This window comes from Bufo bufo, chromosome 2 (assembly GCF_905171765.1).
Source record: "Bufo bufo chromosome 2, aBufBuf1.1, whole genome shotgun sequence".
In the NCBI taxonomy this organism is placed as follows: Eukaryota; Metazoa; Chordata; class Amphibia; order Anura; family Bufonidae; genus Bufo; species Bufo bufo.
In genome coordinates, this window is record NC_053390.1 from 191,659,319 (window position 1) to 191,686,747 (window position 27,429).

Genomic DNA, 27,429 nt, shown 5'->3' on the forward strand with positions numbered 1-27,429 from the left:
AAGGTCCCAGAAGTTACTGTAAGGCGTCTGACTCCTCTGGATCATAGCGGCGGGCGCCGCCGCGCAGCTCACTGATTGGCCGCAGTGCAGCCAGAGCTGTTCAGGCGGTGCGAGGTCTCTTTAAATCAGAGAGCCCGCGCCGCCGCCAGGACAAGCTGCCGCCTGCTGCTCGCTCTGCCCTGACTGAGTCTGGCTGACTCACATTTAGACAGTGAGTGAGTTGTGCAGGGCAGAAGTCGGGCACATTGTGTGGAATCTGGCCGGCACGGACACACAGGGGTGACTGAGGTAGGGGTGGGAAATGTCTGATAAAGTGGTTGGGGGATGTCTGGTAAAGGTGGGAGGGGGGAAAGGCTAAATAATCCACTGTCCGCTGGCACAGGGGGGAATCAAAATGACACAAGAGGATAAGAAAGGGGTACTAAAATGGTAATCCCCCCTCAGATTCTCCTGTGTCATTTTGATTCCCCCCTCTGATCCCCCTGTGTCATGGAAAAATAAGACATCCCTGAAAATAAGACCTAGCGCATCTTTGGGAGCAAAAAATAATATAAGACACTGTCTTATTTTCGGGGAAACAGGGGTAGATATCTGAAATTCAGGTGCCTATTTTGTCAGTAAATAGGTCTCCAGTATATGGAGAGGTTTAGGCACGCTTTAACGGTTTATATTTTGTACTCGTCAGGCATCACGTTGTTCGCTTTCCAACACTAATACATAGATAAGTGATGGAATACAGTGATCATATGGACGTTTTCTGGATTGCCTGCCTGCCATGCCACAGTCAGAGGGAGGGTGTATTTGATAAGTACATGACTCCTTGGATGGCAGAAGGTGACCATATGCAGCGGTTTCCCCGGTAGCCAGTGATTAATGCTCGCTCACGTCTTACTGCTGCCCTGGATAATTCTCGGTGACAGAACAGGAGCAGAATCCAGGTAGGACAATTGTCAGGAGATGAAAGCCTCCAGTAATCCAGTCCGTGAGCAGATTGTTTGCTGCAATGTAATGGGAGCGACCGTGGTTGGCATCGAGCCACAGAAAGCAATTAAAGGGCAAGTTATTTGTGAGCCGGAAACAATCAGATTTTGGTTTTCCAGGCAAGTTCATTAGATAGGCTACGAAGTAATCCCACAGTAAAGACCATGACACATTTACCACCTGTTGTCAGGGCGGATTAGTTTCTTTTATATTTTATCCGTGCTATTAAATATTCAACGTTTCTATCAAGCCTCAGTGATCTTCTTTGATTCTATAAATACTGCCATACTCGAGCTACAGATCTAGCGTCCATCCAGTGGAGCAGTCACTTTTTGTTCTCTGCAGACAGGGCAGAAGAGGGAGGCTTGTCCTCCAGCCAGTTGTCTTATGGTCTCCATACACTGCTTTCTTCCCACCTGCTTGTCAGTGGAGGTGTCGGTTACATTTACTTGTAGCGATCCCCCTACAGTACACAGTATGGGGAGTAGTGATCACTAGTTCCGTCACTTGCCCTCATACAGAATAATTGTTTGTGGGCAGTACAGTGCTGTTTAGAAGGCACAATCTGCTGCCCACTAATGATAATTTAGGCATCCGCACGAGCGATTTATTACCCTATGAGCAAGTGTTTGGCTTTGTGTAATCGTCAGCATCTTTTAACGGGCCATACGAACGATCGTTGGCAGATAATGGGCAGTGCAAAGCTGCCCACACATGTAAGATTATGATTAACCAGAAGGTGGGCAATCGATTGTCGAATATTCCGACTGTTCTACCTAGAGGCTGGGGTCTCTGTAACTCCTGCCCCTTCTGCTCTTTAATTGACAGGGCCAGAGGTGATGACATTTTTACTACCTGGCCCTGTCAAAGTGGAGAGGGAGAGAGCAGAGCCTCTAGGTGTAACAGCAACGCCCCCATTGCTCCTAGGGACTCATTTGCATATATTAAGACCTCATTTTTCTCAGCAATATGAACATGGGCCCAACACAGATGCCTTCAGCTGCCAAGTACACGTGTACCAGGTCAGCCAGTGTCATAGGTACAAATCTGCTGGCAGATGTGCTTTTAACTAATTGCAGTGCTGAAAATGCATAAAATAAGGATCAGAAAAGAACACTTTGGGGCAGAATACATTCAGTGGGATAGATTTACTGATCACAGTAGACCGTGTAAAAAAATGCCCCAAATTTATCGCAGGGGCTCAGGCTGAATGATAAAATTGGTGCAGGAACAGACCCTTTTATCTAGCGTTACATCGACTACTGGTTTGTGTGCTTTGTGATTTTGCTGTATGTTATCACATCGGTTTTTGGCACATTTTGTGTGGAATGCACACGGGAAGTTATTGTATTAACCAAAAAGTAAATATACCGCCATTCCAGGTCTTGATATTGAGACTATTTATTTATTTTTCACCCATTCCAGGCATGGATTTAGTGAGGGATTTTTAACTTTTTTGCACAGGAATCCATCAGATGTGTTTACCAGTGGCCGCAATAACACTTGTACAGGTGTTCTCATCCACACACTGCAGGAGAAAAACCTGCAGCAGAAACTGAGCCGTGGTCCAGATTTTAAATCTGCAGCATGTCTATGCTGTGGATTTCACTCCAATCAAGCAGCGTTTTTTGCAACAAAATGAGCACCAAAACTGCAGCATTAAGGCTACTTTCACACTTACGGCAGAGTGATCCGGCACGCATTTTCGTCCCTGGAAAAACGTATGCCAACTGATGGCATTAGTAAGACTGATCAGGATCCTGATCAGTCTTAAAAATGACTGATCAGTCAGAAAAATGCATTGAAATGCTGGATCCGTCTTTCCGGTGTCAGGCTACTTTCACACTGGCGTTTCACGGATCCAGTGTGAAAGTAGCCTGTCTAAACGGAGACAAACGGAAGCCATTCCGTTTTGGAATGAGTAGCAATTAGGTTCCCCCCTCTTCATGTATTCAGATCCCCAAGGTTGTCATGCTCCTAAAATTTCTCCAGGGCTATCTTGTTGAAATTTAAAGATGGTCCGGTTTTAGCTTTGATCATGGACAACACCTTTCGGACTCTTGTACACGACTACATGCACTTAAAGATGTATAGTGTTCGTTAGCGGGCCATATGTCCCTTATCCTCATTGATCGTGCGTATGAGAGTACAGAGCATCATGATGCTGACCATATTGTGCTGTACACTGGGCTATTGTCCCGCACTCATATGATCTATTAGTGCAAGACAATATCCCCGCGGGCAGCTCGACTTGCACAGAATCATTGTACACTATGATGCTGTGTACTCTTGTGCGCACGATCAATGCCACTACGGGACATATGGCCCGCTCACGGACCGTATGTCTCTGGGGGCATACAGTCGTGTGCAAGAGGCCTTAAAGTGGTTTTCTTATCTCAGACAATGGGGGCATACCGCTAGGATATGCCCACATTGTCTTATAGGTGCGGGTCCCACCGCTGGTACCCTCACATATATTGAGCATAGGGTCTACGATCAATAAAGAGCCAAAAGATAGCTGATTATTGTTGGTCATGTTCATCTTTCTTCCAACATTGGCCGAAATAAAAAAACACACAGTAGTGAGACTAAGGTAGTTTTAATTTCAATGCAGGTGTAGTGGCCAAGGTTACTCTGTACAGGACAATAAAAACACAGACACAGTGAAGTAAACTATTTATTTATTTTTTAAACAATAGTTTTACAATTGTTCAAACTGGTTGGGGGAGGTGGACTTTCGTGGGGTTGATGGTCTGGGGCTGGCAATGGTAGCCCCCCTGTCCTGTTGATCTATTGAGATGAAACTACGGGCCACAGGAAAGGATGCAGGGCGTAATTATGGGCTGTGGAGAAAGGAAGGGTCTGAGGAGGAGGGACCCGAGCATGTGTAAAGGTGGAGGGAGTTTGAAAAGAAGTAGAAGGAAAATACTGGGCAGGAGAAGAATAAGAGATAGAAGGCAACACATGCTCGGGGGGGGGTGGGAAGGGAAAGGTTGGCGGTACTGTCCACTGGTGTGGAAGGGGGGTGGGGGGTGGTGCATGATTTCCCATGACCCGTTCTCTAGCATGATCTTAAACTCATGCAACTGCTCGGGCGTCATTGAGTCCATCAAACTGATCATGCTTAGCCCATAATGGTAGTTTGGGCTGCGTTGAATCGCCGACTCCGCCCCCTCGCGGCGGCGAATCAAGTCAGCACTAAACTCCTTCTGATGCAAGGCAAAACCTTCTAGAGCGTCGGAAACTTCCTCTACAAAGTTCACATAATCAGTTCGATTTGGCCTACCAGATCTCTGCCTGCTCACCAGGGCTCTCAAATTTTGGCAAAAACCAAAGAACCTTTGTTGAGCGGAGGGATCCGGTAGGGGACCCTGATTATCCTGAGCCGATACAGGAGGGCTGGCGCTGGCGATCTGTTCCGGTTCCGCCTCAGGGGGTTGTTCAGGCTCCCGAGTGCTGCAGGCACTTCTGTAGAAAAAAAAAAAAGAAAGTAAAGAATTTTCCTTTAAATTAAATAAATTTAAATAAAACATTGATGTTCTATGCTATGTCTACCTTATACTACAGGGGGCTGGCCAAAACAGGGGAGCCAAACGCTCCGCTGTCTCGGACAGCCCATTTAAACAAATATCTAGAACCCTTTAAACAATAATTTTTTTACAGTTGTTAAAAATATTTACCTTCTTGGTGCCATTGCCTTTCGTAGGAACCCCAGGGCCGCCGTATGGACATATGTGGTCCCTGAGGTTCCTCCGGAGCCACTCGGGGCCTGAACCTCTTTGTTAAAATCCCTCCTGAATCAGTCCTGGATAGATCGCCAACGCGTTGTAACCTGTTTGACTATAGAAAAAAAACTGAAAAATTTAATTTAGCATGATGTAAGGAAAATAACTATATTAATGTATTAAAATACGTTTTGTACTTGCCATATTTCTCCTGAGCCGCCGCATTTAGATTCTCTCTCTCTCTCTCTCTCTCTCTCTCTCTCTCTCTCTCTCTCTCTCTCTCTCTCTCTCTCTCTCTCTCTCTCTCTCTCTCTCTCTCTCTCTCTCTCTCTCTCTCTCTCTATATCTATATCTATATCTATATCTATATCTATATCTATATATATATATATATATATATATTTTTTTTTATTTCCACCTCTCCTGGACGCTGGCGATTCCAGCACTGGCGAGCGAGCCCCGGCAGGTGAGCTGGCCATAGCTGGAGAGCACTCCGTTGATGATGATGACGAAATCTATAATAAGAGCACATACTGATTAATGCAACAAATCAAACAGTACAAACTCCAAGTGTTGATTTTATACTTACCGGCCTCTGAATACGCCGGCGCCTTCTGGGTGGGTTTTTCCAATCGATGGATTTCTTCTTTGATGACATTTGTACGCAACAGAATTCCAGACAAAATGCAGATAACGTTAAAGGAACTTGTTTAGAGCACTATTTCCTCATATATCAACAAATTTATTTTTATTTTTAATACTTGCTTTTTAAAATATAGATTGGTGCTTGCCCACCTCAGAACTTTCTTGAATTTTTTTTTTTTTTTTTGGGACGACCCTAATAATAAAATGATTAGAAAAATTAATCCGACAGGAGCCATAATCCCCCCAAGTGCCATAATCACCCCCAGAGACAGCAGCCCCGTATAGTGCCTGCAGCCCCTCATAGTGCCAGCAGCCCTCCGCAGTGACATCAGCCCCCCAGTTCCAAACAATCTTCCCACAGTGCCCTCAGCCCCCCCAATGCCAGCAGCCGCCACAGTTCCAGCCACACACGCCCCCACAGTGCCGACCCCCCCAGTTCCAGCCACACAACCTCCCCCAGTACTAGAAGCCCCGCACAGTTCCAGCCACAAACATCCTCGCAGTTCCAGCCACAGTGCCAGCAGCCCCCACTGTTCCAGACACCCCCCCGCAGTGCCAGCAGACCCCCGTGCCAGAAGCCCGCACAGTTCCAGCCACAAACACCCCTGCAGTGCCAGCAGACCCCCCAATTCCAGCCACACACCCCCAGTACTAGAAGCTTTGCACAGTTCCAGCCACAAACATCCTCGCAGTGCCAGCAGACCCCACAGTTCCAGCCACACACATCCCCGCAGTGCAAGCAACACCCACATTTCCAGCCACAAACACCCCCGCAGTGCCAGCAGACCCCCCAATTCCAGTCACACACATTCCTGCAGTGCCAGAAGCCCCCACAGTTCCAGCCACAAACACCCCCGCAGTGCCAGCAGACCCCACAGTTCCAGCCACCCCCACCAGTGCCAGCAGACCCCCCCACCCCAGTGCCAGCAGCCACCCTGAGAGCCAGTAGCCCCCATAAAGGCAGCGCCCATCCCCAGTGCCAGCAGCCCCCACTGTTCCAGACACACACACACCCCTTCCCAAGTGCCAGCAGCCCCCCTAGAGATAGACTATCTATCTATCTTTCTTTTTTTCTAACAGACAAAACTTCATATACTTACCAGTCTTCATCAAGTCGATAATCCAAAATGGCCGACGATGAGGGGAGGGACAGGAAATTACTGGGCATGCGCAGACACGTGAACGGTTTCTAATGGATCTGTGTCAAAGCGGAGCCAGGCCAAATGGATCCGTCCCCATTGACTTCAATTGTGAGTCTGGACAGATCCGTTTGGCTCCGCATCGTCAGGCGGAACGGAGCCAAACTGATGTATTCTGAACAGATCCTTATCCATACAGAATGCATTGGGGCTGAACTGATCCGTTTGGAACCGTTTGTGAGATCCCTGAAACGGATCTCACAAACGGAATTCCAAACGCAAGTGTGAAAGTAGCCTCATCTGGCAAAACTGATCCAGCATTTATTTTTTTCACCTTTTTTTTCGGTCTGATCCGGCACTAATACATTCCTATGGAAAAAAAATGCCGGCATTCAGGCAAGTCTTCAGTGTTTTTTCACCGGAGATGAAACCGTAGCATGCTGCGTTTTTATCTTTTGCCTGATCAGTCAAAATGACTGAACTGAAGACATCCTGAATGGATTGCTCTCTATTCAGAATGCATGGGGATGAAACTGATCAGTTCTTTTCCGGTATTGAGCTCCTGTGACGGAACTCAGTGCCGGAAAAGAAAAATGCTAGTGTGAAAGTAGCCTTATTTATTTATTTTTGTTTCTTTTGCTGTTGATTTCTGCTGTAGAAAATATGCAGCATTTTCACAATGTATGAACTAGGGATCGACCGATATTATCGGCCGATATTCAGTATTTTGACCGTTATCGGCATCTATTTTGCCGATATTCCGATAACGTATGGGGAACACAGATCGCGCTGCTCTCAGCGCTCTCCTTATTCCCTCAGCAGCTCAGGGGAGAAGGAAGCAGTGTCTCCCTCCCCCTGTGCTGCTGCTGCTGCCGCCAATGAGAGGAAGGAGGGCAAGAGAAGGGGAGAGGCTATGGCCACTGCGCCACCAATGAAGAGAAATCTCTCATTAATTCGTATACAGGAGGCAGGAGCTGGCTGCAGAATCACATAGCCGGCTCCCGACCTCTATGAGCAATAGCTGCGATCTGCAGTAGTTAACCCTTCAGGTGCCGCGGATTGCAGCTACCGCTCATAGAGGTCGGGAGCCAGCTATGTGATTCTGCAGCCAGCTCCCGCCTCCTGTATATAAATTAATGAGAGATTTCTCTTCATTGGTGGCGCAGTGTGCCCCCCTAAGCCCCCCAGTATTAATCATTGGTGGCGCAGTGCGCCCACGGACCGTGCTAAAACACTGATGTCTGAATTTCCAAATATACATATACATATACAGTACAGACCAAAAGTTTGGACACACCTTCTCATTCAAAGAGTTTTCCTTATTTTCATGACTATGAAGGCATCAAAACTATGAAATAACACATGTGGAATTATATACATAACAAACAAGTGTGAAACAACTGAAAATATGTCATATTCTAGGTTCTTCAAAGTTCTTTTGGTTCAAGGTTCTTTTGGTTTGTACTGTATATGGATGTGCTCTATTATCTATATGCATATATATACTTATATTATCCTAAATGTGGCCAGTATATGTTGGGATAGATTTGTATTCCCCCAGGTTGTGGCCATGCATTGCCACAGGTATGTCTGGGTATATATATACATTATATACATAACAAACAACTGTGAAACAACTGAAAATATGTCATATTCTAGGTTCTTCAAAGTAGCCACCTTTTGCTTTGATTACTGCTTTGCACACTCTTGGCATTCTCTTGATGAGCTTCACTTCACAGGTGTGCACTGTCAGGTTTAATAAGTGGGATTTCTTGCCTTATAAATGGGGTTGGGACCATCAGTTGCGTTGAGGAGAAGTCAGGTGGATACACAGCTGATAGTCCTACTGAATAGACTGTTAGAATTGGTATTATGGCAAGAAAAAAGTAGCTAAGTAAAGAAAAACGAGTGGCCATCATTACTTTAAGAAATGAAGGTCAGTCAGTCAGCCGAAAAATTGGGAAAACTTTGAAAGTAAGGGCTATTTGACCATGAAGGAGAGTGATGGGGTGCTGCGCCAGATGACCTGGCCTCCACAGTCACCGGACCTGAACCCAATCGAGATGGTTTGGGGTGAGCTGGACCGCAGAGTGAAGGCAAAAGGGCCAACAAGTGCTAAGCATCTCTGGGAACTCCTTCAAGACTGTTAAAGACCATTTCAGGGGACTACCTCTTGAAGCTCATCAAGAGAATGCCAAGAGTGTGCAAAGCAGTAATCAAAGCAAAAGGTGGCTACTTTGAACCTAGAATATGACATATTTTCAGTTGTTTCACACTTGTTTGTTATTCCACATGTGTTAATTCATAGTTTTGATGCCTTCATAGTAGGGATCGACCGATATTGATTTTTTAGGGCCGATACCGATAATTTGTGAACTTTCAGGCCGATAGCCGATAATTTATACCGATATTCTGGGAATTTTCATTTTTGAGGAAAAAAAAAATCCTACACAAATCTGCTGAAAATTAATATGTTTATTGTTAATGTGTATTTTTTGGTTTATTGTTAATGTGTATTTTTTTTATAAATCTTTTTCATTTATACTTAATATTTTTGTGTTTTTTTTTTTACTAACTTTTAGCCCCCTTAGGGACTAGAACCCTTGTCCTATTCCCCCTGATAGATCTCTATCAGGGGGAATAGGAGCTCACACTGTCCCTGCTGCCCTGTGCTTTGTGCACACAGCAGCATGGAGCTTACCATGGCAGCCAGGGCTTCAGTAGCGTCCTGGATGCCATGGTAACCGATCGGAGCCCCAGGCTTACACAGCTGGGGCTCCGATCGGAGGAGGAGGGGAGAGGGGATCCTGTGGCCACTGCCACCAATGAGTAATACTGGGGGTGGGGGGGTCGCACTGCGCCACCAATGATTAATACTGGGGGGCTTGGGGGGGGCGCACTGCGCCACCAATGAAGATAAGTCTCTCAATCATTTATATACAGGAGGCGGGAGCTGGCTGCAGAATCACATAGCCGGCTCCTGACCTCTATGAGCGGTGGCTGCGATCCGCGGCACCTGAGGAGTTAACTACCGCGGATCGCAGCTACTGTTCATAGAGGTCGGGAGCCGGCTATGTGATTCTGCAGCCAGCTCCCACCTCCTGTATATGAATGAATGAAAGACTCCTCTTCATTGGTGGCGCAGCGGCCACAGCCCCTCCCCTCCTCTTGTCTTCTCTCCTGTCATTGGCGGCAGCAGCAGCACAGGGGGAGGAGACACTGCTTCCTTCTCCCCTGTGCTGCTGAGGGAACACAGAGAGCGCTGACAGCAGTGCGTTCTGTGTTCCCAATATGTTATCGGTATATCGGCAAAATAGATGCTGATACCGATAACGTTCAAAATCCTCAATATCGGCCGATAATATCGGCCAAACCGATAATCTGTCGATCCCTACTTCATAGTCATGAAAATAAAGAAAACTCTTTAAATGAGAAGGTGTGTCCAAACTTTTGGTCTGTACTGTATATAATATATATATATATATATATATATATATATATATATTATATAGCTCTCACCTTTGTTGCTTTCACGGAAACACGGACCCAGTGGGGACTTGACTGTGTACAAACGTAATCCAAAGAAAAAACTTGTGGTCCATGGGAACACGTACAGCACACGTCCGTGGAACACTGACATGTGAATGAGGCCTTATCTGCCTTTACAAATGGAAAATGCAAATGTGATCGCACACTGCATCCAGCACTCTGCCCTCCATGCTGGATGAGACATTGGTTTATATTTTGGCCAAAGCATAGTAAGCCACTCACCGCGTCAAGGTCGTCTCAATTGAGTGGTCCCTAACTCTTGTTCCTACCTGTTCATGGGCCATGACAGCCACATAAAATCCAGGGAATGCAGGTCAGCATGCAAGCCAAGTACACTTTGCTTGTAACCCCGTCCGGTGCCATTACAGCTTTCATCGGATCCAGGGATGCAAGTACCAACATGCATGCTGAACCCACCATATACTTCTCCTGGAGCCAGATGGCTAATGGTAGGTTCTATATAAGCAGGCTCAGTTTTATACTGACTTTAAAACCAGCCTCCCGGACAGATTGACTGGTCAGGTGTGCTTGACTCAAAGGAGATCGCCACGCCTCCAATATATGCTACAAAGAAAAAAAGTGGGGGGTTGAGTCAGCACAACCTGCCTGCAGGTGCAGATCACTATGGCGAAATACATATACAAACGGAAAATGCAAATGTGATCGCACACTGCATCCAGCACTCTGCCCTCCATGCTGGATGAGACATTGGTTTATATTTTGGCCAAAGCATAGTAAGCCACTCACCGCGTCAAGGTCGTCTCAATTGAGTGGTCCCTAACTCTTGTTCCTACCTGTTCATGGGCCATGACAGCCACATAAAATCCAGGGAATGCAGGTCAGCATGCAAGTTTATGTGGCTGTCATGGCCCATGAACAGGTAGGAACAAGAGTTAGGGACCACTCAATTGAGACGACCTTGACGCGGTGAGTGGCTTACTATGCTTTGGCCAAAATATAAACCAATGTCTCATCCAGCATGGAGGGCAGAGTGCTGGATGCAGTGTGCGATCACATTTGCATTTTCCGTTTGTATATGTATTTCGCCATAGTGATCTGCACCTGCAGGCAGGTTGTGCTGACTCAACCCCCACTTTTTTCTTATCTGCCTTTAGTTGTATAGTAGAGTTGTTACCTTTCACTGGATGTGATGATAATGCGAGTGCTGCTGAGAGGTGATCTCTGCAGAAAAAGAAGTGTCAGTCTATTATGAGGCTCAGGGGCCAGAGTGAAAACTTCAGTTTCCAGGACGTCCCCCATGACCGCACATGGGAGGATGTCCATCCCCATCTCTGTAGGGACAGGAAGTGAGACAAGTTTAAAAGGTCCCACCCCCATTCACCAGTGTTTTTCGTCCCCCTGCATGGGAGCTCACTTCCTATCCCTGTAGGGACAGAAACAAGTAGAAAGAAAACTTATAAGGGCTCGAGCTGGTCGGGGGATGTCTGGTCTCCCCTCACAGCTCTGAAACAGGGAGCCCACTAGCTACTCCTCCGGGGGTTCTCTAGCACACCTCATCTTACTCTTTTGGGCCAAGGTAGTTTATAGGCTGAGGCCGCTTCCCCTCTGGGGGCTCTCTGCTCTGCGGACGCCTTCTCCTCCTTCACCTAGGTGGCGGCACACGAAAATAAGATGGCGGCGCCCAGCTAGTACGCTGAAGACCCCGCAAATGTGGTCTCGCGTATGGGGTCGACTCCCCCCTGGGGGGGTTTGAGTCCCCTGAAGACGGAGGAGCGTCACGGCTGCAGAGGATGGGCAAGGAAGGTAAGCCGCTCCTAGATAGGTCTACAAACCCTACCATGAAGACCCTTATGTCTTCTTCTAAGGCTGAGCCAGTCTCTGACACCTCTGCACAGGGGCATGTAAGTTCTCTTAAAACAGTAGACAGGTGTTCCTTTTTAACTAAAAAGATGGCTTCTTTGGTTGTTTCCTAGGTGGAAAACGAGGCGGGACATAAATCCCTGCCAGAACCTAGGAAAAGACTGAGGAAATGCGCGACTTGTGGCAAAAAATTACAAGAGAGACACAAAAAAACAACTATGTACTGACTGCATTGCCAAACTGCTTAAAGAGGGACAACCATCTTTTTTATCGGATCTTAGATGTATAATTCGGGAAGAGGTTCAGGCAACAGTTTCTTGTCTAACTTCTCCTCCTCCGGTCTCCCCTCCTGCACCCAAAAAGATGAGGATTCAAATGGAGTCGGATTCAGATGAGCATTTGGAAGGGCCGAATTTTTCTGAAGGATAGATAGATGAATGTCCGCCTTCAGTTGCTTCGGATGACTCGAAAAAATATTTATTTTCCTTAGAGGACTTAGACTCTTTGGTATCAGCAGTAAGAGAGACTATGACGGTGGAAGAGATGCAGCAAACTAAATCAACACAAGATGAAATGTTCGGGGGCTTGAATGGTAAGAGGAGGAAATTATTCCCTGTTAATTCCAATTTAAAGGAAATTTATTTTGGAAGAGTGGGAAGATACAGAAAAAAATTTATCCCAAGAGAATTCAAAAATAGTCTTGTATTCAAACATACGATACTAAGCTATGGGACGACATCCCAAAAATACATGTTCAGGTGGCCAATGTTGCAAGAAAGACATCTATATCCTTTCAGGACTCCTCTCATTTGAAAGATCCGATGGATAGGAAAACCGAAGGTCGTATTAAAAGAGCTTGGGAATGTTCTTCAGCTCTGATCAACACTCATATTGCAGCTACATCTGTAGCCAGTGTGATTGGGCTGTGGTTAAATCAGTTGGAAAACCATCTTGGGCTACTTTCACACTAGCGTTCGGGGCTCCGTTTGAAGGGTCTCACAAGCGGCCCCGAACACATCCGTACTGCCCCAATGCATTCTGAGTGGATGCGGATCCGCTTAGAATGCATCAGTCTGGCAGCGTTCAGCCTCTGCTCGTCAAGCGGACACCCGAACGCTGCTTGCAGCGTTCGGGTGTCCGCCTGGCCGTGCGGAGGCAATCGGATCCGTCCAGACTTACAATGCAAGTCAATGGGGACGGATCCGTTTGAAGTTGACACAATATGGCTCAATTTTCAAACGGATCCGTCCCCCATTGACTTTCAATGTAAAGTCTGGACGGATCCGTCTGAACTACTTTCACACTTAGAATTTTTTCTAAACTATAATGCAGACGGATCCGTTCTGAACGGATCCAAACGTCTGCATTATAGGAGCGGATCCGTCTGTGCAGATACCAGACGGACCCGCTCTGAACGCAAGTGTGAAAGTAGCCTTAGACTAAAAACAGCCAGGGAAGAGATTCTTGACTCTGTCCCGCTTTTAAAGATGGCTACAGCTTTCTTAGCGGATGCCTCAGCTGAGTCTATTCGGTTCACGGCCAAGAATAATGGTACATTAGCAAATACTTCCAGGGGGGCTCTATGGCTAAAAAAAACTGGTCTGGCGACATTGCTTCAAAAAACAAGTTATGTTCCATTCCTTTTTTGGGTTCCTGTGTGTTCGGGGCAGTATTAGACACGATTCTAGAAAAGGCGGCTGACAGGAAAAAAGGTTTCCCAGAAGAAAAACCTAGGAAGACCCAGTCCTTTCGGAAAACGCCAAGCGCAAAATTTTTCTGGATGAGGAAAGGGTAAGACCGGAAGATGGAGCTACCCTAAAGGTGGGAAAGGCAGAGGGTTCCTACTCAATCCGAATACCTCCGATAACACAGGGAAGCAATGACGCCAGACCAGTAGGAAGAAGGCTGTGATTCTTCAGTCAAAAATGGACTCTGATCACACAAAACCCTTGGGTAATCCAGATGATTCAAGAGGGCTACAAGTTAGAGTTCAGATCCCTTCCTCCTCAAAAATGTTGTGTAACAATCCCTCAAACAACCTTGCTGCAATACCCGATGGTACAGGATATACAAAAATTATCCAGCATAAAAGCCATAATTCTAGTCCCACAGTCCCAACAATTCAAGGGCCATTACTCAAAACTATTTTTGATTTAAAAAACAAAACAAAAAACTGATGGATCATTCAGGACTATCATAAATCTGAAGTTTCTAAACAGGTAGATCAGTTACTACAGGTTCAAAATTGAATCATTGCAGACAGCAACCCCTCTCATCACACCAGGGTCGTTAATGTGCACAATAGACCTTATGGACGCTTACTACCACATTCCCATACATCCAGATTATCATCAATATCTCAGGTTTGCAGTAAAGATAGACGACATAGTATATCACTACCAATTTCAGTGTCTACCCTTCGGGATTTTATCGGCCCCACAAATTTTTACCAAGATAGTAGTGAAAATAATGGCCTATTTGAGACAACTGAACATAATCATCGTCCCATATCTAGACTATTTATTTTCTCTTGGCAGCAGAATCACAGGAAGTCCTGACAGAACATCTTCAGACAACTCTGAATCTACTTTGACCTGGGGTGGCTGGTCAATCTAAAAAAATCTGATGTCCAGATGAATGACAGAAAAAAAATTCTGGGGACGCTTCTGGATTCTGTAAAACAAGCTTCCTTCCTTCCAACACTCAAGAAAGGCGTTCATAACAGAAATATCCTACTTCAAAAAGAAAAGAAGTTGTTCCATTAGGGAAGCGATGCATGTGTTAGAAAAAATCATGGCCTGTATCCCCGTGGTGCATTGGGCACAGTTTTGTTCCAGACCTCTACAAAATCTGATCCTCTCCAGATGGGACAGAAACCAAAAGACCTTAGACATGAGGATTTTAATACCAACGAAAAATAATAATAATACTCTAAGCTGGTGGATAGATCCAGTAAATCTTCAAAAAGGGGTACTCTGGAACAAAAATTCCTTCACGGTAGTGACTACCGATGCCAGCCTGAGAGGTTGAGGAGCTGAAGTAGAAGACCAGTTTTTTCAAGGAGAATGGTCCTTGATAGAAAAATAAAAAAGATCCTTGACTGCAAGAGAACTAAAAGCAGTTCTGAAAACGTTAAAAGTAGCAAGGCAGAACATGAGGGGTGGATGGGGGGACATCTAAAAATCTTGTTAGACAGTATGACCACAGTATGTTACCTCAGACACCAAGAAGGAACACAAAACCCTCAGCTTCAAAGGATTGCGATTCAGATTTTCATCTGGGCTCAGAACAATGCACTATCAATCTCGGCCTTACACATGAGAGGGGTAGAAAACATTACGGCGGATTTCCTAAGCAAGAAAACATTTTTATCAGGAGAATGGATGTTGAACAAACAGTTTTTTCGGGAGCTGTGCCACAAATCGGGATATCCTCAGGTGGATCTATTCGCTTCCAGGAAGAATACTCAGACAACTTTTTTTTCTCTAAACACTAAGGAAAGCCTGTTAGGGGTGGATGCAGTGTCTCAAAAATTGAACATGAAGTTAGCATATGCCTTTCCACCAATTCCTCTCATCCCAGCGGTTCTGCGAAAAATCAACGAGAGCCCAGGGAAAATCATATTCTCCTAAAAAATATGGCCTTAGAGGAGCCAGTGTCACTACAGTTGATACCAAACCTTCTTTCCCAGGGACCTCTAATTCATCCAGATCTGAAGAAATTTAATCTGAAAGCATGGATCCTGAAAGGCAGATCCTAAAAAGGCGGGGTCTATCTGACACTGTTTTTTCAACCCTACAAAAGAGCCGTAAGCCGGTAACATCGGCAATATACAATAAGATTTGGAAAAATTTGGTTCCTGGTTATCAGTAGTCTACCCATGCTGTTCATCCCCTTCAGTAGCACAAATCAGATTTTTTTTTTTTTTTACAGAAGGGATTTGATCTAGGGCTGAGGCCTAACACTCTGAATGTACAGATTTCAGCTTTATCCGCCTTTTATGACTACCCTTTAGCCGAACATTAGTGGATTAAAAGATTCATAAAAGCTATAAGCAGATTGAGGCCCACCTTGAGACTGACTATTCCACCTTGGGATCTTTCGCTAGTACTAAATGCCCTATGTGAAGCTCCCTTTGAACCAATAGATTCTATATCCCTAAAACACTTACCATAGAAAGCCGCTTTTTTGGTAGCAATCACTTCGGCCTGTAGAATAGGAGAGATTCAGGCCCTATCTATAAGAGAACCTTACTTGAGAATTTTGGATGATAGATTAATTTTAAAACTAGATCCAGCCTTTCTACCTAAAGTGGTAACATATTTTCATAGGGAACAAGAAATAATACTGCCCTCTTTCCGTGACTCCCCTAGAAATCCACGAGTGGCGCGGTTTCACTGCCTAGACGTACGGAGAACTGTTCTTAAATATCTACAGGAAACAGAGACAGAAAGGACTCTAACCTTTTTGTCCAGTTTGGAGAAGGCAGTAGAGGGAAAAAGTCACCAAAAGGACATTAACCAGATGGATCAAGCAGACTATTCAAGAGGCCTATCGTCTTCAGAACAAACCCTGTCCGGTCTCTATTTGGGCTCATTCTACCAGGGCGATATCTACCTCCTGGGCAGAAAGGGCATGCGCTACAGTAGACCAAATTTGCCAAGCAGCAACTTGGTCTAGCTATGGCACTTTTTGTAGACACTACACTACTCGGACACTACACTACTCGGACTTGCCAACGAGTCGCAAATTGATCTTTGGTCAGAAGGTCCTTCAAGCTGTGGTCCCTCCCTAATGGGTTAATTTGGTAAATCTCCCATGTGCTGTCATTGGGGATGTCCTGGAAATCAGTAATTAGACTTACCGGTAATTGTTTTTATAGGAGTCCAACATGACAGCACTTCTATTACCCACCTATGTTATTTGATTTTGCAGTGTGAAGTTAACATTGTAAGATGTGACAAAGAAAAAATAAATCTAAGTGGCATCTATCCGGTGTAGTAATTTGGAAAACACTGGTGAATGGGACCTTTTAAACTGGTCTCATTTCCTGTCCCTACAGAGATGGGGATGGACATCCTCCCATGTGCTGTCATGTTGGACTCCTGGAAAAAATAATTACTGGTAAGTCTAATAATTATTATTATTTATTTTTTTTACCATAGATACTGGGAAAATTAACCTCTTAGGCCCTTTCACGCGAGCGAGTGTCAAGCTCCGGACTAGCAGCGCAGCTCCCGTCCTGAACTTCCAGCACTGCCAGGGTCGCATAGTATTATACTGATTTATGATGCTATGTAACCCTTAGGCTGAGTTCACACGGGCGAGATTTCCGCGCGGGTGCAATGCGGTAGGTGAACGCATTGCACCCGCACTGAATCTGGACCCATTCATTTCTATGGGGCTGTTCACATGAGCGGTGATTTTCACGCATCACTTGTGTGTTGCGTGAAAATCGCAGCATGCTCTATATTCTGCGTTTTTCACGCAACGCAGGCCCCATAGAAGTGAATGGGGTTGCGTGAAAATCGCAAGCATCCGCAAGCAAGTGCGGATGCGGTGCGATTTTTCACGCACGGTTGCTAGGAGACGATCGGGATGGAGACCCGATCATTATTATTTTCCCTTATAACATGGTTATAAGGGAAAATAATAGCATTCTGAATACAGCATGCATAGTAAAATAGTGCTGGAGGGGTTAAAAAAATAATAATTTAACTCAAATTAGTCCACTTGATCGCGCTGCCCGGCTTCTCGTCTGTCTCCTTTGTTGAACAGGACCTGTGGTGAGCATTCATTACAGGAATAGGACCTGTGGTGACGTCACTCCGGTCATCACATGATCCATCACATGATCTTTTACCATGGTGATGGATCATGTGATCACCAGAGTGACGTCACCACAGGTCCTGTTCCTGTAATGAATGCTCACCACATGTCCTGTTCAACAAAGGAGACAGAAGGAGATGCCGGCAGCGCGATCAAGTGGACTAAGGTGAGTTAATTTTTTATTTTTATTTTTTTTTAACCTCTCCAGCGCTATTTTACTATGCATTCTGTATTCAGAATGCTATTATTTTCCCTTATAACCATGTTATAAGGGAACATAATACAATCTACAGAACACCGATCCCCAGCCCGAACTTCTGTGAAGAAGTTCGGGTTTGGGTACCAAACATGCGCGATTTTTCTCACGCGAGTGCAAAACGCATTGCAATGTTTTGCACTCGCGCGGAAAAATCGTGCGTGTTCCCGCAACGCACCCGCACATTTTCCCGCAACGTGTGAACTCAGCCTTACAGTTCTGGAATGTATTGTATAAAACTGACAGCATTGTTATCCAGTACATTCCAGACCTCTAAGACCCCTTTCACACGAGCGAGTTTTCCGCGTGGGTGCAATGCGTGACGTGAACGCATAGCCCCCGCACTGAATCCTGACCCATTCATTTCAATGTGTCTGTGTACATGAGCGTTTTTTTCACGAATCAGTTGCGTGAAAAACTCAGCCTGTTCTATATTTTCACGCAGCCCTGGCCCGATAGAAGTGAATGGGCCTTCAGTGAAAAACGCATTGCATCCGGAAGCAAGTGCGGATGCAATGCATTTTTCACGGATGGTTGCTTAGAGATGTTCTTTGTAAACCTTCAGTTTTTTTATCACGCGTGTGAAAAACGCATCAAAACGCATTGCACCCGCGCGGAAATAACTGAACAACTAAACGCAATCGCAGACAAAACTGACTGAACTTGCTTGTAAAATGGTGCAAGTTTCACTGAACGCATGCGGACCTAATCCGTCACGCTCGTGTGAAAGAGGCCTAAGGATTTATCCCTATAATGCTATGAGACCCTGGCAGTGCTGGAAGTTCAGGACGGGAGCTGCACTGCTAGTCCGGAGCGTGACACTGGCTCGTCTGAAAGGGGCCTTAAGTAAAAATCCTGTTTTGACATGATTTTTTATTTTATTTTTTTGTCTTTGAGGCATTTTGAGAACCTTTAAATTTATTATTTAACAATGTTTAATTTTGTGCTTGTTATAGGAAATAAATAGTTTTTATATACCATGAAGTGGTTGATCCCTGGGGGTATGGCCAAAGGATCCCCCACTGATGAAGAGAATGGAGGTCCCTCTATTCTCCATGTGCATGGAGTGGAAGCTTCCCTGTGGGATTCACCTCTCCATTCTCTTCTATGTGACTGTCCTGCATTGAGCTACATGCCATCTCTGACTATCTGTCACACATACGCACTAGCACTCAATTTAGATGGGAAATTAGGTAGCTCTATCCTTGCGATCGCTACAGTCCCAGTAATCGAAACCTCAGCAATCAGTAACTTATCCTCTATCTCGTTAGAAAACCCCTTTAAGACACAGACAGCAGCATGCAGAGTCTTTAATGGTGAATGATCGGACTACTTTACAATATCTGAGAGTGGTGAACACTGGACATTTTAGCAAAGGCACATGGGCTGTTAATTGGGGCGTTCATACTTTTATGGGATTACTATGCTTTTATGGGGGTGTTTTTATTATGGTGCTTGGCTGTTATGGGGGCACTCCATAACATACCGTAGATGTGAAAACGTAAAGATACCAGACATTAAAAGGATTTTATTTTTTAACCTTTGTGAACGTGTGATCTTTTTTAAACCTAACATAAAGATAACTGTAATTTAACTGAGCAAAAAACACCATCACAGGATGACTGTAATAATTAGTTTAGCAAAAAAGCTGTTAAAATCACCTTATCCTCAAGCACCTTCTGGTGCAATGAAGAATTCATAGTGGATTTGATGGTGATGAACTGCCCAGGCCCTGATGTATTGATACTGTAGGCAAATAACTCTGTCTTTTCCGTGTCTGTCCAGAGCACATTTGGGGAGATTTAGTGTAACTACCATACATTTGGACAGCTTAAAACTAGACCAGACATGATGTGGAAGATTGATCACAGTGGTTCACAATGTGTGATTTAGTGCATCGTTAGACAAAAGGTGGAGAAGTATATGATAAATGGCATGGCATTTCAGAACTTTAAATGTTCACTGCTTTTTACAACTTTGCATAAATAATATATTTCCAACAGTCATGTACACACATCCTATTCTGAAAAGCTATGTGACAGTGCGGCTGCGCATTAAAGTGGCACCGTACTTTGGGAAAACTTTTGATGTGGGTCTGAGTGCTGGGACCCCCAAATGAGTAGAGAGATGCACTAGGATAGCAGGCTCTCCTTGCTGCAAGAGACTGAACTGAGACAGGCCCATAGACTTTCCATTCAGTCAGACTACTGCAGTGAGGAGAGAGCGCGCGCTACACAAGTGTTTCTCTTTCCCTGTTCTAGCGATCGGCACGTGTCTTCACACTTAGATCCTCGCGTTCCTTTTTATCTTGGTGCCCATATCATATGTGTTTCTTTTACCACTTGCAGCACTTATCTATCAACTAAGTGCTGAATGTCCCCTGATGAACCATTTGGATATCTCCTCTTGGGGAAACACCTAGGGTCTCTGAGGGCTTAGCCACGAGAAGTGGGGGCGCTTTAAGGCAGGGGTAGCCGGTAGGGACAATTCAGGGAGAGTACACCTTCCCAACCCCATCTTGTCGGCTGCTGGCCTACAGATCACCTGGTGTCAAGTAACTGTGAGTCTCTCAATATTTGGAGACTATCTGGTGACAAATAACCATGAGTTTTACAACAACAACAACCTCTGGTTATTTAATTGCATGCTCTAAGCTCTATCAAATATGCAGGTGTCATGCTGGTTACTGTCCCTTGCTTCTTTCTAATATGATGTATGCACTACACTGACTGTTGCATCTTGAGTGTAGGCATAAGATATTAAGCTATCTATTCTATCTCTATATTATTTATGTTTTTGGGGTTTGGTTATTTTACCTTGATGATTATATTAAAAGTTACATTTTAGGGGTTTCATGCTCAGTGATATTTTTTTAGATCCTCACTGATCAAAAGTTTTGCCAAAATACAGGGACACTTTCAGTAGAAAGCAGAAGACCCCTTTAACCTCTTAAGGACACAGGGCATACAGGTACGCCCTGATGTCCGAGTCCTTAACCCCTTAAGGACTCAGCCCTATTTCACCTTAAGGACTTTTTTGCAAATCTGACCAGTGTCACTTTAAGTGCTGATAACTTTAAAACGCTTTGACTTATCCAGGCCATTCTGAGACAGTTTTTTCGTCACATATTGTACTTCATGACACTGGTAAAATGAAGTAAAAAAAATAATTTTTATTTATAAAAAAAATACCAAATTTACCAATTTTTTTTTTTTAAATTGCAAATTTCCAAGTTTCAATTTCTCAACTTCTATAATACATAGTAATACCTCCAAAAATAGTTATTACTTTACATTCCCCATATGTCTACTTCATGTTTGGATCATTTTGGGAATGATATTTTATTTTTTGGGGATGTTACAAGGCTTAGAAGTTTAGAAGCAAATCTTGAAATTTTTCTGAAATTTTAAAAAACCCAATTTTTAGGGACCAGTTCAGGTCTGAACTCACTTTGCGAGGCTTACATAATAGAAACCACCCAAAAATGACCCCATTCTTTAAACTACACCCCTCAAGGTATTCAAAACTGATTTTACAAACTTTGTTAACCCTTTAGGTGTTCCACAAGAATTAATGGAAAATTGAGATACAATTTCAAAATGTCCAATTTTTGGCAGATTTTCCATTTTAATAATTTTTTTCCAGTTACAAAGCAAGGGTTAACAGCCAAACCAAACTCAATATTTATGGCCCTGATTCTGTAGTTTACAGAAACACCCCATATGTGGTCGTAAACCGCTGTACGGGCACACGGCAGGGCGCAGAAGGAAAGGAATGCCATACGGTTTTTGGAAGGCAGGTTTTGCTGGACTGGTTTTTTGGACACCATGTCCCATTTGAAGCCCCCCTGATGCACCCCTAGAGTAGAAACTCCCTAAAAATGACCCCATTTTAGAAACTACGGGATAGGGTGGAAGTATTGTTACTAGTTTAGGGTACATATGATTTTTGGTTGCTCTATATTACACTTTTTGTTAGGCAAGGTAACAAGAAATAGCTGTTTTGGCACAGTTTTTATTTTTTGTTATTTACAACATTCGTCTCACAGGTTAGATCATGTGATATTTTTATAGACCAGGTTGTCACGGACGCTGCGATACCTAATATGTATACTTTTTCCTTATTTATGTAAGGTTTACACAATGATTTCATTTTTGAAGCAAAACAAATCATGTTTTAGTGTTTCCATAGTCTGAGAGCCATGATGTTTTCAGTTTTTGTGCGATTACCTTGGTTAGGGTACGATTTTTGCGGGATGAGATGACGGTTTATTGGCACTATTGTGGGATGAGTGTGACTTTTTGATCGCTTGCTATTACACTTTTTGTGATGTAAGGTGACAAAAAATGGCTTTTTTTACACCGTTTTTTTTTTTTTTTTTTTTACGGTATTCTCCTGAGGGGTTAGGTCATGTAATATTTTTATAGAGCAAGTTATTACGGACGTGGCGATACCTAATATGTATAATTTTTTATTTATTTATGTAAGTTTTACACAATAATATCATTTTTGAAACAAAAAAAAAATCATGTTTTAGTGTCTCCATATTCTGAGAGCCATAGTTTTTGGGCGATTATCTTGGGTAGGGTCTAATTTTTTGCGGGATGAGATGACTGTTTGATTGGCACTATTTTGGGTGCATATGACTTTTTGATCGCTTGCTATTACACTTTTTGTGGTGTAAGGTGACAATTTTTTTTTATATTTAGCACCGTTTTTATTTTTTACGGTGTTGATCTCAGGGGTCAGGTCATGTGATATTTTTATAGAGCCAGTCGATACGGACGCGGCGATACCTAATATGTATACTTTTTATTTATTTATGTAAGTTTTACACAATGACATCTTTTTTTTAAAACAAAAAAAATTATGTTTTAGTGTCTCCATATTCTGAGCCATATTTTTTTTTATTTTTTGGGCGAATTTCTCAGGTAGGGGCTTATTTTTTGCGGGATGAGGCGACTGTTAGAATGGTACTATTTTGGTGGGCAAACGCCTTTTTGATCGCTTGCTGTTGTACTTTTTGTGATGTAAGGGGACAAAAAAATTGTTTATTTAGCACAGTTTTTAATTTTTACGGTGTTCATCTGAGGGGTTAGGTCATGTGATAGGTTTATAGAGCCGGTCGATATTGACACGGCGATACCTAATATGTATACTCCCCCCGTTCTGTATTTGAATGCAATGGCTGTATGAGTAATACAGTGTGTATTACTCATACAGCTTCCGGCCTGTGAGATCCAGGGGGGAGATCCGATGGCACCGCCGCCCGCCGGATAAGGTAAAACGGTTTGCGGCGATCGCCGAAGCGAGGGGGTTGTGACAGGATGCCCGCTGAATGATTTCAGCGGACATCCTGTTCCGATTAACCCCCGCCACACCGCAATGTCGTTTTAAAGTTAGGACGTACCGGTACGTCCTGGGTCCTTAAGGACTCAGCAAACATGGTGTACCGGTACGTCCTAAGGGGTTAAGGACACAGGGGGCGTACAGGTACGCCCTGTGTATTTCCGATCGGAACAGAGTGCCTGCGAAAAACATTCTGCAGGCACACTGTGTGACAATGCCGAGGCAGGTCCTGTGCCCCCCCCCCCCCCCCCCCCCCCCCCCCCCCCTTATCGGTGATCTCAGCAAACCACAGGTCAATTCAGACCTGCGGTTTTCTGTGTTTTCGGTCTCCGGTGACCCGATAACCCGGAATAGGATGGTGATTGGTGGTGTATTATCACACCACCAATCACCATCCTTAGATCCTGAGAGGTGGCAGGGACATCACCTCTCAGGATCACATCCTATTGGCTGGATGGGCGGAGGTTAACTTCCCCCAGCTCTGCTCTCCTCCTCCACACTGCTTCCATGGGGAGAGGAGGCTGTCCGTCCACCTCAGAGCCCAGCACCCACACATGAGCCAGCATAGTGCCATCTGGCACTCAAAAGTTCGCAAGGACAGCTTTAGGGAAAAGTTTTAGGCAGGGAGACTGAGGGATAGTTTTAGGGGGGGGGGAAAGACACACTCTTTGGGGCGTAAGCGCTTTTTTTTTTTTTTTGTGTCCGGCCACTGTTATTGCAGCGCCCACCCCACCGCTGATCAGCGAGTTTGAATTTTTATTTTATTTTTTCCCCTAAAATTTTTGGGGCTTTAATTTATTTATTTATTTAGTTTTATTTATTTTTTCGGTTAGGTTTAGGGTGGGTTAGGGTAGTGAACGTGAACACCCGTCCCCCCACACACATGCACACTAAATAAAGTTTTACACACACGCGCACACACACACTCCCCTATGCCCGCCAGACGTTCTCGACCAAAGACGCATACGCCCTGCTTGTCTCCGACTCTGAGAGCCCCAGTGAGGACGAGGATGACCCCACTTACCTCTTCTCATCCGTGTCCTCCTCATCATCTAGTGATGATGAGCCCCCAAGGCGGCGGAGACAGGGGACCCTCATGTCAGGGACCCTGTGGCCCACACTAGTATGAGCCGCCCTGGGGCTCGTACTAGTTTTCCGGCCCACCAGATAGGTCCACCTGAGCCCCCTACTGGTGAACTTGTCTGGTGTACCCCAGAGGATTTTGAGCCCATAATTCCTGACTTTGTTGGCCAACCAGGAATCCAGATTCCTACAGTGGGCTTCATTTAATATGACTTCTTATTTTTTTTTTTTTTTTTTTCAGTGACCACTTTGTGAATCTGATGATGGAGCCAATGAACTTGTTCGCCCAACAGTTCATTGCTCCACACCTGGGCTCCTTTTTGGCTAGGTCCGGTGGCTGGACTCCGGTCAGTGTAGCCGAGATGAGGACGTTTTGGGGTCTCGTGCTGCACATGGTTGTGTCAGGCAGTACTGGAGTGGGGACATCCTCTACCAGACGCCACTCTACTGTATGGCCATGAATCGTTCCCGTTTTGAGGCCATTCGGAAATGCCTGCATTATGCAGATAATGCAGCATGTCTTCCCGAGGTGATCCTGTCTATGACCGCCAAAATCAGGCCGGTCATCGATCACTTCAGGGCCAAATTTTTGGAGGCCTATGTACGTGGAAGGGAGGTCGCTGTTGATGAGTCTCTCATTGCTTTCAAGGGCAGACTCATTTTCTCCCAATATGTTCCCTCTAAGCGGGCGGGTTACCACCTGTACGTGGATAGCTTTTATACTAGTATCCCCTTGTTCCAGTCCCTTGCTGCCAGATCCACATCCGCTTGTGGGACCGTGTGGAAAAATCAATGCTGCCTCCCTACCCACCCCCTCCAGGTACCTATCCCCAGGGGTGAGACCCGTTCCCTTTCCAGTGGAAACCTGTTGCTGGTCAGATATAAGGACCAGAGGGATGTCCTTGTACTGTCCACAATTCACGGTAACGGCATCACCCCTGTCCCTGTGCGAGGTACTGTGGCAACTGTCCTCAAGCCCGATTTGTATCGTGGACTACAATTGGTATATGGGAGGAGTTGATCTCTCTGATCAAGTCCTCAAGCCATATAATGCCATGTGCAAAACCCGGGCATGGTACAAAAAGTTGCGGTCTACTTGGTACAGGTTGCCTTGTACAACTCTTTTGTGCTGTCCTGGAGCGCTGGCAACACAGGGAAATTCCTTCAGTTCTATGAGGCAGTCCTCAAGGCCCTGATCTTTTCTGACCGGGAAAGAGCAGGCCGGAGTACCTCGGGAACTGGAGGCACTCGGATCGTCCCTGGCCAACACTTTCCAGGCGTGGTCCCTAATACTGGAAAGAAGGGACGGTCCCAAAAAAAGTTCAGAGTGTGTCACAGGAGGGGGATACGGAAGGACACCACCACTGTGTGACACCTGCCCCAATCATCCGGGCCTCTGCATTGACGGTTGCTTCAGGGAGTACCACACTTCCATGGAGTACTAAATTTATAATCCCCTTCCCCAATTTTAATTCTATTTGGCCATAGACAATTGCCAAGAAAAATATAAAAATAATAAAACTATGACTCTCAGACTTTGGAGACACTAAAACAAAAACAAAAAATTCAAAAAATATTATTTTGTAAAACTAAAATAAATGAAAAAAAGTATACATATATTAGGTATCGCCGCGTCCGTAAGAACCTGAACTATAAAAATACCACATGACCTAACCCCTCAGATGAACAAAGTGTAATAGCAAGCGATCAAAAAGTCATATGCACCCCAAAATAGTGCCAATAAAACCGTCCTCTCATCCCGCAAAAAATGAGCCCTTACCTAAGACAATCGGCTAAAAACTTCACTTTACATGACCTAACCCCTCAAATGAACACGGTCAAAATTTTTTAATAAAAACAGTGCCAACAGTGCTATTTTTTGCCAAAGTTTCCATTTTAATCCATTTTTTCCGTTAACAAAGCAAGGGTTAACAGTCAAACAAATCTTTTATATTTATTGCCCTGATTCTGTAGTTTTATAGAAACACCCCATATGTGGTCGTAAAATGCTGTATGGCCAAACGGCAGGGTGCACAAGGAAAGGAGCAGATTTTGCTGGACTGGTTTTCTGACACAATATCCCATTTGAAGCCCCCCTGATGAACCCCTAGATTAGAAGCTCCATAAAAGTGACCCCATCTAAGAAACTACACCCCTCAAGGTATTCAAAACCATTTTACCAGTCATGAAGTACGAAAAAACTGTCTCAGAATGGCCTGGATAAGTAACAGCGTTTTAAAGTTATTCACACATAAAGTGACTCTGGTCAGATTTGCAAAAAATGGCCTGGTCCTTAAAGTAAAAATGACCCCGGCCCTTAAGGGGTTAAAGAGGACCTTTCACCAGGATACATGTATAGAAATAGTTATATTACCTAACAGTGCGGCCCCCAGTGATGTATTTCCACTTATTATATGCTAATGAGGTGATTTGGTTCAACTAGGCGGTGACTTGAATTTGTCATGGGCGGGATTATCTTCTCTCTGGCTTAGAGCGCATCCAATCAGAGTGCCCCGCTCTTAGCCAGTGAGAAGGAGCCGAGCTGTGCGCCATCTTGGAGTCCCTTAAGGAGTGGTGGGAGGTAAATTTGTAAAACTAACATCATGCTCATTTGCCTAGGGGGAGTATTAGTAAAGGTTGAACAAGTTGCTCGTTTTCTAGGGTTGTTTTTCATACTTACTGACAGGATCCTACTGCTGCTGCCGCCTATGCTGCCGCTGCGATGCTCTCCGCCGGGGACTCCAAGATGGCGTACAGCTCGGGATGTTTAAAAGCTAAAGTTCTCGCGAATCTCGCGAACTTGAGCTCCTTCTCCCTGGCTAAGAGCGTGATGCTCTGATTGGATGCGCTCTTATCCAGGGATCCAGCATATGAGGCACCAGAACTACCAGAGACCACAGCAGACGAAAGGTGGGGTCCTTTGAAAAAAATCACTTGGGGTCGCACTGTTAGGTAATATAACTATTTCTATACATGTATCCTGGTGAAAGGTCCCCTTTAAATGATAAACTTCAATTTTTTTTATTGTTCACCTTGTTTTATTGTCACACCT

The 27,429-nt window shown here is 44.7% G+C and overlaps 1 protein-coding gene across 1 annotated transcript in view; it reads left to right on the forward strand.

Annotated features, from left to right (window-relative positions):
* ISOC1 (isochorismatase domain containing 1) overlaps positions 1 to 27,429 on the forward strand; it is a 63,444-nt gene that overhangs the window by 18,862 nt on the left and 17,153 nt on the right. The window lies entirely within an intron of this gene.